This window comes from Corythoichthys intestinalis, chromosome 6 (genome assembly GCF_030265065.1).
Source record: "Corythoichthys intestinalis isolate RoL2023-P3 chromosome 6, ASM3026506v1, whole genome shotgun sequence".
Lineage (NCBI taxonomy): Eukaryota > Metazoa > Chordata > Actinopteri > Syngnathiformes > Syngnathidae > Corythoichthys > Corythoichthys intestinalis.
In genome coordinates this window covers 32,053,183-32,066,310 of record NC_080400.1, presented here as the reverse complement: position 1 = coordinate 32,066,310, position 13,128 = coordinate 32,053,183, and positions in this window count along the sequence as shown.

The window sequence follows — 13,128 nt, the reverse complement described above, 5'->3', positions numbered from 1 at the left end:
TCCACACAAAATCAGCCTATTCTCACGAAAAACTTCAAGAGCTTGGACGCTTATAAATACTTCGTTGCTGGTTGGGTGAAACAGGTCCTCGTTTGGCAGGAATCTATCTTGTGCTTGGAAAGGTGAGTTACGAAATTTTCAATTCGAATTCTTTTGTTATTGCTAACATCCACTGTCAAGTCTAATGTATTTCATGTCGTTTGTCAATGGAGTTAAGGCTTTTAATGTTTATATGGTTTAGCGATAGCACGCACTACATACATACGTGTATGTTGTCGGCGATTAGCCTAGCAATGATCTTAATTGTGGTTATTTGTCAGCCCCGTAGACGAGGCCAGTTTCCCTCACTTGGTACCAGCTAAATATTATTCAAAAAATATCGATGGTGGAAGAAAGGGAAGTCACAAACATCTTGAATTTGAAACTATGTCGTACTACGTCGTATGTTGTCGGCGATTAGCCTAGCAATGATCTTAATTGTGGTTATTTGTCAGCCCCGTAGACGAGGCCAGTTTCTTTTACTTGGTACCAGCTAAATATTATTCAAAAAATAACGATGGTGGAAGATAGGGAAGTCACAAACATCTTGAATTTGAAACTATGTCGTACTACGTCGTATGTTGTCGGCGATTAGCCTAGCAATGATCTTAATTGTGGTTGTCAGGCCAAAACCCTCTAAATATATATTAAATGCATCTTACCGGATATAAAATGACTACTACATAGTCTGTGGTGATTTTTTGGTGTCCAATTTTCACGTCGAATTGCAGCCGTCCATTTCGCTCTTCTATTTGGATCCCTCGGAATACGGTAAAATTTCAAGTCTCTCCTTCCATCTTCTCTGTTAGTGCAACCAACAGCCACACACGCCTTCACCATTTTGATTATTAATGTTAAGGAGCAGAAAAACACGCCGTAAATAGGAGAAATGTACGTAGCCGTAATAGGTTAACACTATGTTTTGACGGACAAGTGGGCGGAACCCTACGCGAACACGTGGTACGTGGGTAGACTCTATAGGGGACTATGCACTTCCATACTTGTCAAGTCCTCCATAAAAGTGTGATATAACAAATTAAACACACAATATGTGAAAAGAATTTCTGCTCTCTCCCTCCCAACATGCTAGGACTTCACACTTCCGCTCCTCATCCTTCATTCCCACAAGGCCGCCCTTCCTTCAACGTCCTCAAGGCTCCGGGCTAGTGCAAAGGGTCAGGGCCCTCCAACGACAAACATTCCAAAATAGAAGGGGGGGAACGAAACGAGGGGAAGCGGCGACCAATCAGCTCAGTCTTTCAAGGATTACCAGTTAAAACAATTTTAATGTGCGCACGTTGGGAATCTTAATAAATGGAAGACAAACAAACATCACATGACCCTAGAAGTGTCTGTGCGACAATAGCAAGTGCAGGAGGGGCTCGGATCCGGCGTCAGCGTTTGTTAGGAACATTCCGGGCCGAGGTGGTTTCAAGCTGGTGCTTCACAACAGGAAGCGGAGATGTTGTTCTTGGAATAAAACGCCCAGTAGTTGTCTTTATAGTTTATTGCTTGCAAGGAGGCGGCGACATTGCACAAGGAAGACCAATGATTGCAGGAAAGAAGGTCTTACTTGCACTCATGATTTTGATAAATGTTAAAAGTGAAAAGGGAAGATATTGCCATCAAAATGGATTGGACGTCTATCATTGTCAATGGCAGTCAAATGTGATAAAACAATACAACAGTGCATTCTAAGAGAAGAACATGTAAAAGTGGGCTGGATGCTACATGACCAAAAACTATCTCCTGACATTTACAGGAAAGCTAAAAGCAAGAAGATTTAGCGGAATGATCCATTAAGGAGGTGAGAGTTGAATCTATTGTGCAAGAAGCATGGGGACAGTAGCAGGATGAGCAGTGATTGCTCGGAATTACTTTGATCTCCCAAGAGGTACAAATAAGACAAAAGAATTTTTTTGCGTGCACTTCTGCTCTCTGTACTGGTAGCTTTCCAGCGTCACAGATATTTACGACACACGAAGAGACATTAAGAGATTAAGGCCGCCCGGCAGAGTCACGTATCGGCTATTTGAAGCCTTGGCAGGATGAGAGCCAACACCTAAGTGGCTACTTTGCTTCCCCTGGGTTAATTGAGATTAACCGTCTCCCTTTTTTCACTCAGTTTCTATTTAAAACAAATTCTCTATTTTTTCAAATCATCCACGACTCAAGGAAATTTCATTAAAGTGAAGGTCAAATCAAATCAGAAAATGAGTCAGTTAATTAGGCTTGAGCGTTTACGTCACAGCAGCACGGGATCGTGCGAGATTTGCGACAACGCAGCCATTTCGGAAGCACGTCTGCATCACGGGACATTTAAACTTAACAGCAAATACAATTCAACTACGAGTGCCAAAGATGGAAAAATGTAGGGAAAACTTGCTAGTTCGATACAGAGACAAACTTGTTACCACGGCGAATGACAGATTTTTGAGCAATTTTAAGGATGTGAACAATGTTGACCCTCACGAGCAAGCCGAACACAAATGGAATAAAGATGTCGACAAGCTTCCACCACTACGCGAAATGGACATCATGCTGTATTTAGTGTTTGGTGTATGTTACTACACTCATTAGCAATTCCGAAACCACAAATCGCTACAAAGCTACGAACAGTTTTGCTGCGGATGGGAGCAGGATCTGCACATTATGACCATAGCAAACGGCAACACCATCTTTCTAGCATAGGTAGGCAATGTGTGTTTACATTAGTCTGTGACCACGGATGTACAAATTTTTTGTTGCAGAAAATGTAGCCTGTGTACAAATTTTTTGCCACTCTCTCACGTCAAAATATTACAGCTTTTTCATTTAGCAACGACAGGAATTATGTCTTATGAAGACAATGCACATGTATGCATGCTAGTTGTTTAGCTGTAGCTATAGCTAACAACAGGCCGACTTAGGGCATAAAGTTACTGAAATTTGCGTAAACAAACGAAATTAACTTACCGGAGTGGAAGTGCATAGAGCAAACTCTGTGTGTAACTGGAGAATCAAACGTTATGCCCTTCCTTCTGATCGAGGCCACCCATGCCATTCTTCGACGTTTGGTAAGTTCAGATATGACCTTTCCCTCGCCTTTTCTCCATGTAGGGATCCGGAAGAAACTCAATGGTGTTCCGTCGAGCTGTACATTCTCCTTTCTATTCGATCGGTTGTTGCAATTCTTTACCGCACAATCATTTCCAACCATTTTTAAAGAGCGACCTGTGTTGAAATGCCTCACTGTTTATGTTTCTCGCTTCCACAATGGCGATAGCGGTGGAAACCTCGCGAGTGCCACGTCATACGCTCGAGCCTAATTGTCTACTGACCTGATGTGTGTTCATCACATTATTAGACTATTGTGGCTACTAATTTTTGTACTGAAATGTATGTCTTGGCAGAGGTTTAAATTGCAGCAGAGCATCAGTGCTCTCAGATGAAATGTGTATATGGGGTGGAATTACTGTACTGAGCTGTACTGTATGTTTCATTTTTAATAAAATCATTGTTCTTTTTTTTTTTTTTTACCAAAAACCTGCTGGAAATGCACCGAAATAAACAGGAAGTAACCCAAAATAAATAGATTTTGACCAAGAAATGCCTGAAAAAATCAACAGGCTAATTCCTAGTCTAAAACAACAGGACCTACAGTGAAGAAGATATTACAATTTTAAATACATATTAGTCCTTCTAAAAAGATTTGCATATTGTGATAAAGTTCATTATTTTCTGTAATGTACTAATAAACATTAGACTTCCATATATTTTAGATTCATTACACACAACTGAAGTAGTTCAAGCCTTTTATTGTTTAAATATTGATGATTTTGGAAAAAAAGTCAAGAAAAACCAAAAATCCCTATCTAAAAAAAATAGCATATTTCATCCGACTAATACAAAAAAGTGTTTTAATACAAAAAAAGTCAACCTTCAATTAATTATATCAGCTATGCACTCAATACTTGGTCGGGAATCCTTTTGCAGAAATGACTGCTTCAATGTGGCGTGGCATGGAGGCAATCAGCCTGTGGCACTGCTGAGGTGTTATGGAGGCCCAGAATGCTTCGACAGCGGCCTTAAGCTCATCCACAGTGTTGGGTCTGGTGTCTCTCAACTTCTTCTTCACAATATCCCACAGATTCTCTATGGAGTTCAGGTCAGCAGAGTTGGCAGGTCAATTGAGCACAGTAATGCCATGGTCAGTAAACCATTTACCAGTGGTTTTGAGCAGCTGCCAGGTTGTGCTGAAAAATGAAATCTTCATCTCCATAAAGTTTTTCAGCAGATGGAAGCATGAAGCGCTCCAAAATCTCCTGATAGCTAGCTGCATTGACCCTGCCCTTGATTAAACACAGTAGACCAACACCAGCACCTGACATGGCACCCCAGACCATCACTGACTGTGGGAACTTGACACTGGACTTCAGGCATTTTGGCATTTCCTTTTCCCCAGTCTTCCTCTAAACTCTGGCACCTTGATTTCCGAATGACATGCAAAATTTGCTTTCATCTGAAAAAAGTACTTTGGACCACTGAGCAACAGTCCAGTGCTGCCTTTCTGTAGCCCAGGTCAGGCGCTTCTGCCACTGTTTCACACACGCCTGTGGTGGCTCTGGATGTCTCTACTCCAGGCTCAGTCCACTGTTTCTGCAAGTCCTCCAAAGTCTGGAATCGGCCCTTCTCCACAATCTTTCTCAGGGTGCGGTCACCTCTTCTAGTTGTGCAGCGTTTCCTGCCACACTTTTTCCTTCACACAGACTTCCCACTGAGGTGCCTTGATACAGCACTCTGGGAATAGCCTATTCGCTCAGAAATTTCTTTCTGTGTCTTAGCCTCTTGCTTGACGGTTTCAATGATGGTCTTCCGGACAACAATCAGGTCGACAGTCTTGCCCATGATTGTTGTTTTGAGTAATGAACCAGGCTGGGAATTTTTAAAAGCCTCAGGAATCTTTCGCAGGGGTTTTGAGTTAATTCATTGATTCAGATGATTAGATCAGCAGCTTCTTTAGAGTACATTTTCATTATATGTTAATTTTTTGAGATAGGGATTTTTGTTTTTTCTTGACTTTTTTGCCCAAATCATCAATATTAAAACAATAAAAGGCTTGAACTACTTCAGTTGTGTGTAATGAATCTAAAATATATGAAAGTCTAATGTTTATCAGTACATTACAGAAAATAATGAACTTTATAACTATATGCTAATTTTTTGAGAAGGACTAGTATATATTGAATATAATTGCATGGCCGGAAGGTTGATCATTGATCATTTGGATGATTCAGAGTAGTCATGGGAGCAAGTTTAGTTGTCAGATGAGAGAAAAATAGAACATTCTGGTCATAATTCCACTCACTGTGTTTGGAGGAAGAAGAATGATAAGTACCATCCCAAGAACACCATCCCTACTGTGTGGCATGGGGGTGGTAGCATCATGCTTTGGGGGTGTTTTTCTGCGCATGGGACAGGCCGAGTGCACTGTATTAGAGAGAATGACTGGGGCCCTGTATTGTGAGATTTTGGGGAACAACCTTTGAAGATCGAAGATGGGTCGCGGCTGAGTCTTCCCAACATGACAATGACCCAAAACATACAGCCCGGGAAACCAAGAAGCATATCAAGGGTCTAGCATGGCCTAGCCAGTCTCCAGACGTAAACCTAATAGAAAACATCTGGAGGGAGCACAAACTCGGCGACAGCCCAGAAACCTGACTGATCTAGAGAATATCTGTGTGGAGAAGTGGGCCAAGATCGATCCTGCAGGTTGTGCAAACCTTGTGGAAAACTACAGGACACGTTTGACCTCTGTAATTGCAAACAAAGGCTACTGTACCAAATATTAACATTCGTTTTCTTAGGTTTTCAAATACTTATTTGCAGCTGTATCACACAAATAAAAACGTTTTAAAAAATCATACATTGTTATTTCTGGATTTTTCTTTTTAGATTATCTCTCTCACAGTGGACATGCATCTACGATGACAATTTCAGACTCCTTCATTATTTTTAAGTGAGAGAACTTGCAAAATTGCAGAGTTTTCAAATCATTATTTTCTTCACTGTACATGAGTTTACTGACCAGCATGAATGAAAGCATCCCCACGTGATTCCCCTAGATACTGCATTTTCTGGCTTACGATAAATTGCCACAAATGTATGCAAACAAAAACAAAAAAAAAGCTACTTCACTTAGTCATTTATGGGTTTTATGTAGTAGTTTGAGGGAAATAAGAATGTATTCTATTGTAGGGTAACAGTCGATATAACAAACAAAAACACAAGAAACATAACATTTTCTGGAACATTTGAGTATACTTTAAAGTGGTGAGCAGGGGTGAAAGTGGCTAGAATTTCTTGCCGGAACTCCTCGACGTGAAGGTCGCCATGGAGCAAGAAATTTTATTAATTTTGTTTTTCTCTTTTGGGGGGTGGGGTCAAACCTCTTAAACTACTGAAATGCAAAGAAAACGGTTTTAGCAAAGTTATTTCTATCACACATACAAAAACTGATTTTCATTTAAAATTGTATTTTTTTCAATGATTTGCAAAATAAAAGTTAACAAAAACAGCAGTAAGCCCAACCTCCATCTCCTAATTTTCATTTTCCCTCATTTCCTCACATACTAAATGCCAAATCTCAATTATTGCTTAACCCTTTAACACCTAAGCCTATTTTGGCCGAATTTGCATGCATTTGATGTTGCCATTATATTTCAAAGAAAAAATTGTCTACAATGGCCAAATTGGGTTCCTTTTTTCAGGACACCTTGAACTTCATGTCCAAACTTGTTTTCTTCATTGACCAATTTCAATCCACATTTTGGACCCAAAAAGACAAAAAAATCCCAAAATCTTTTTTCAAAATTTGTAATGTTGACGTCCCACTGACAACCAAACATGCTCGACCAACCGTTTTGAAGCTTGATCATATTTATTCAACTTGTTAGTATAAACATTCGATAGAAAAAAATAAGATTGAATAGTTTTATGTTTGACAATTCAACACAAACAGCAGGTATGGTCATAGGCGATTTTGGCCTTTACACATACTATGGTCAAAACAGGTTATATACAGTGCAAAATAGTGAGAGAAAAAAATTATATATATCATCTAACACAAAAAGGGTTTGGAGGATATCTCTTTGTGAAGTTAGGTGTGGTACCCATCACCTAATCAAAAGTATATACCTACATCCAATCAAGCTTCTCGAACACACATCTACATAAAAATTGAAAAGATTATAATAAAGAAAAAATATATATAACATTGAAAAAAAGTATTTTAAAAAATATTGACAAGTAGTTCAGCTCAATTCAAAATGTGCAGGCATGCGACCCAGTAAAGTTTTTATTTTTTTGCGCACTCAATAAAGCTTGAACAGGTCACGGAGCTGCGTCACAACACAACGTCACACAGCCTACTCAGTCGCCGTTTGCGCGCTGCCGTCACTTCTATTTGCCGAGACGCCGACTCATGCAAAGAAAAAGATGACAAATACGGCTCATCTTCCTCCTTGAGTTAATGAAATAATGCATTAGCTTGCGCTAAATGTAGTTTTATATTCATTCTGCACGTTTCAAAGTCGCTCGCTCAAACCAACCGGCGGTTAGCATGCGTCGCATGCCTCCCTTTCATTAGTTGGCGTCTCGTTTGGAAATTCATTAAAAATGATCTCATTCGGTTCGTCCTTCTTGACATCACAACGGCTCTTGTGATACAGTATGTAGTCTTTTGTGTTGCTTTCGGTTTTGAAAAAGGACAAGAAATGATGGAAATATGGAGATAGATACATGGTCCATGCAGCGTTTGAATTTATGAGTGCAATAAAACTATAAAACTCAAATGACATTATCTCCCGTTTTTCTTGGTCGATTGACTTCAAATAAAAACTGGTGTGGACATCAACTTCTGCATTTTCAAATGAGACCAACCAGCGGCACGTGGGTGACGTAATTACAGCGTGACGAAGCTTCAAAGATGATATGCGTAAAGGCGTCGCTGCCGACACGTTCGGTGTTAAAGGGTTAAGAACATAGGATGTATGTTAAAATTAAAGTTAATGTTAAAAATTTACTTTTTTTTTTTTTTTTTTTTAAATAATAAAGATATAAGTAACATACATTCAGAAAAATAAGTACAAATGACTTATATTATGCTGAGTGAATTGGAATATTTTTAAAATCGCGCAAACATTGACTTTTTAAATCATAAGGAAATGAATAAGTAGCCTAACAAATGAACAAATATAAGTCCAAAATGCACATTGACAGCTAAAATGTTCTGAACCTCCCCATCAGAGCAACTAAAACTAAATATGAAAAATAAGCCTCCTCAACTCTTTCGTTGCTGTTAAAGATTTGATCCATTTTATGTTGAATTGCCATTTTTTGTCGCATCAATTCAACAACCTTTATTTTTCTCCGCTGTTCCAGAAAACATGCACATTTGAAGCAGTCAGAGCTAACCATCTCTGCTGATCACGTGTCAGTATGTCAGCCAATTGAACAGATAAATGAGCCCAGGCGTTTTGCTTCGTCGCGTGCTTTTGCACATTGACGTGACTCATCATCGTCAGACTCTGATAACTGCAGCAGCTGGGGAAACCTCCTTGCCGTCCGTGGAATAAAATAAATAATATATTGGTGGAAACGGATTACGCTACGCAAGCACTTTATTATGCTTGTTGTTAACACTTGTGTATGTAAATCTGATGTTGGTAGACTGTTTTCTTCTTGGAGAGGAAATGCATGTGTGGCAGCTTAGGATTTAAAAAAAAAAAAAAATTTTTTACATAGCGTTTTGACAGTTGCCGTCACATTTTCGGAATCAAAGCACAGTGTACCGGGACAGCATTCCAGCCCTGAATCTTATACCGGAACTGCGTTCTGGCCCTGAATCTTATACCAGAACTTCGTTCCTGACCGTTCTGGCCCACTTTCACCCCCGGTGGTGAGTATATTCAGAATAATAAAATACTTGACTTCTTAATGTCAATATTTTTATGTACCGTGTGCTGTGCAAATGAATGTATTTTACTAGTTGAAATAAGGCTGTAACACTACAAATTATTAAAAATTATATTCCCCTGCACACTCTACAGATTCACTTTTACATACATATATACTTCTTCCCGGATGTGTCATAAGCCTATAAGTGTTGATTTATATGTTGGAAAGACAAACTCTTCCAAGCTCACAGGATACCCCCCCAAAATAAACTCAAAATGGCCTCTATATATATCCTGTCACCTGACTCCTAGTTATAGCGCCCCCACAAGATAACAGTGAGCAGCGCACGTATCCATCCTTCATTTGCCGTAGTCAAATCTCCAAATCCAGGCCAAAGGTTTAAGAGGATCACATGTGCTAAATATATATGTACACACCCAGCAGGTAGCAGCTGTTGGGAAGATTAGCCATCAAAGACAACAACACATCAAGCCACAGTAGAACACCTTCCCTGATGCATAATCTGGGAGAAATGGGTTTCTTCCGATAAATGTCATTTGCTCCAGGTTAATATTAAATTGAATTATACATAAAATTTAAAAGCAAATCATACCTAAACAAATGTTTGAAATGAAACAAGAGTCTATTTCAAAGTGAACTCGTTGGCTGCCATTGGCGGTGATTAACGTCCAGTCATCGGGCTCTTTTTGTCATGGTTGGGGACGCCTATTGCTGTCAGTGGCGGCCAATGAGTTTAAAACAACTGTTAGTGATGTCCCGGATCCGTTCAGGTGATCGGAAATCCGACCCAATCACGTCATTGTCAGAGGAACAGAATTGGGTAAAAAGATCGGATTTTTAAGTATTGACCATTCATTGGTTACCAATGACGGCGATAAAACGTCCAATCCAATTTGACAGGGGGGTTGTCAGCGATCATGAAACATGATCACGCAATGCCGTCCTTCCTAGTTGAAATGTCTACAAGAAACAAAATAATGGTTTGTTTATATCAGGGTTCCTACAGGTTTCCTCAAATTACATTTAAGACTTTTTAAGACCTAATTAAGGCATTAAAAAAAAAAAAACTTCATACCTGTATCACAGCCATATGTACAAAACGGATCCGGGACATCCCTAACAGTTGTTTTTTAGATTAGGTGTAAAAACAAAAAATATCTGCGTCTATGTCGTGTAGATCATTACATCTTATCGGGACTTCTATCGTGACACGGGATTCACACAGGAATCCCAAGGGATGGGATTAATAATTTTATTAATCCCGTGATGGGGACAAGACGTGAATGAAAGTCAATAGGAGCTAGCAGGAGCAATAGTGACATCGATCTGTATAATAATAGTGTCTTTTTCAGCTGGTCGCACAGCACACCAAATTGAAGCAGCCATATTTGTAGTCATCTTTCAGTGAGTGTTGAAAGAACTACACAATATCCCATAATCCATCAGTGCTTGCAATTTTTTTGACCCAAGGCTGCGTTGCGTTCTCAATGATTGGCTCCTCTACCCCGTTTATTTATTTTTAGGCTATTTTATTATTTATTTTGGCTTTTATGGGCTATGTTATTTATTCAAAGTGACAAATGACACTTTTGAGGACAAATGAGACACGGATAAATTATATCATAAATTTTAAAACCGCGATATGAAAATTCAATACTTTTTCAAGACTTTTTAAGGTATTATTTCCAAAATCGTAAATTCAATGCTTTGAAGACTTTTTAAACCCCCGCGGGAAGCCTGATGTACAGTGTATCACAAAAGTGAGTATACCCCTCACATTTCTGCAGATATATATATATCTTTTCATGGGACAACACTGACAAAATGACACTTTGACACAATGAAAAGTAGTCTGTGTGCAGATTATGTAATGCAGTTAATTTATTTTCCCCTCAAAATAACTTAAAATATATCCATTAATATCTAAACCCTTGGCAACAAAAGTGAGTACACCCCTTAGAAACTACATGCCTAAATGTCCAAATTGAGTACTGCTTGTCATTTTCCCTCCAAAATGTCATGTGACTCGTTGGTCTTACTAGGTCCAGGTGTGCATAGGAAGCAGGTTTGGTCGAATTTGTAGTGCAGATTGTAGCTGGTCACTGATAGTTCCAGCATGGCACCACATGGCAAAACTCTGAGAATCTTAAAAGACGTTTTGTTGCGCTACATGAAGATGGCCAAAGCTACAAGAAGGTTGCCAACATTCTGAAACTGAGCTGCAGCACAGTGACTAAGATCATCCAGCGTTTTAAAACAGTAGGGTCCACTCAGAACAGGCCTTGGGTTAGTCGTTCAAAGAAGCTGAGCGCACGTGCTGAGCATAACATCCAAATGCTTTCTTTGAAAGATAATCGCAGGAGTGCTGTTAGCATTGCTGCAGAGATTGAAGAGGTGGGGGGTCAGCCTGTTAGTTGCTCAGACCATACGCCGCACTCTACATCAAATTGGTGTGCATGGCTGTCACCCCAGGAGGAAGCCTCTTCTGAAGATGGTATGCAAGAAAGCCCGCAAACAGTTTGCTGAAGACATGTCAACAAAGCACATGGATTAATGGAACCATGTCCTATGGTTTGATGAGACAAAGATTAATTTGTTTGGTTCCAATCGTCTCAAGCATGTGTGGTGGCGACCAGGTGAGGAGTGCAAAGATAAGTGTGTCATGCCTACAGTCAAGCATGATGGTGGGAATGTCATGGTCTGGGGCTGCATGAGTGCTGCAGGCATTGGAGAGTTACATTCTATTGAGGTAAACATGAACTCCAACATGTACTGTGAAATAGTGGCGGCCACACAAAATATTGACAGTTGACATGTTGTACTAGTATGTTAATATTGACAATTTTCACTAAACGGTGTACTCACTTTTGTTGCCAGGGGTTTAAATATTAATGGCTATATTTTGAGTTATTTTGAGGGGAAAATAAATTAACTCTTATTATATAAACTGCACACAGACTACTTTTCATTGTGTCAAAGTGTCATTTTGTCAGTGTTGTCCTCTGAAAAGATATACTTAAATATCAGCAGAAATGCGAGGGGTGTACTCACTTTTGTGATACACTGTACATATATATTTTTTTACACTACGGGAATAAACTTTGCAGAACAAAGAAAAATGCACAGGCAGCAAAAAAAAAAAAAAAAAAGTTCAGAAAGTCATAAACAAGTTTGGTCAATTTATCACATTGAATTATTATTTTTTGTATATGTTTATGTAAATCAAAATACAGTACTGAAATTCAACATTTCCATCCATTGATTTTAACATGTCAGATTATGACTCCTGAGCTAACTAAGAGGCATTCTCAGTGACAAGCTCTATCTGGCGCTGAAACTGAAAGTGCAACAGAATATAGGCTAAAGCAGCCAGACAATTGCACGAGTCTCTATGATCTGAGTCACAAGTCCCGAGTGTTACCTGTTGTAGGCAAGTCAAGCCCAGTAAACAAGGTCAAGTCGAGTCGAGTCACAAGGTTGTAAAGACTGGTCGAGTCAGGTCAAAAGGTTGTCGAGTCGAGTCAGGTCAAAAGTTAAGGCCTTCGCCATTGTTCCTTAGCAGACCCACAATGCACTTGTTTATCTTAGAGGGCAACCTTACTGTCAATGTAAATAAAACCATGCAGTCGTCTGCAGGGAATAAACCATCATTAAGCTGTTCCAAGCAGATCACTAGCAAGTGGGAACCAATCTACGAACCAAGTTTTTCCGAGTCATTGTCTCACTAGTCAAGTCGAGCCTCAGACAATCCAAGCTCAAGCGATTCAAGTCCGAGTCTGTTTTTTCTTCTTTAAGCCCGAGTCAAGTTGTGAGTCATCAAATTTGCAACTCAAGTTTCCTGTGCTGACCATATTCAATGTAATTTTCATAACTAGCAGCAGGCAAATAAAAACTGGACCCTGAGATGTAACTTAAGACACCTATGTACTAGCGGGAGTATATGTACCACTGTTGGTACACGGACCATACTTTCAGAACCGCTCTACTAGTGAAAGGACTCTGCTTCCCTCACCAAATAAATAGGGTAATTAATTGTGGCACCATTTTGTCCCGCCATTGGATGGCAGCCAGTTTAGGGTGTATTCTTCCCTCCTCTCATGCGGAGTCAGTTTAGATTGATTGAATACT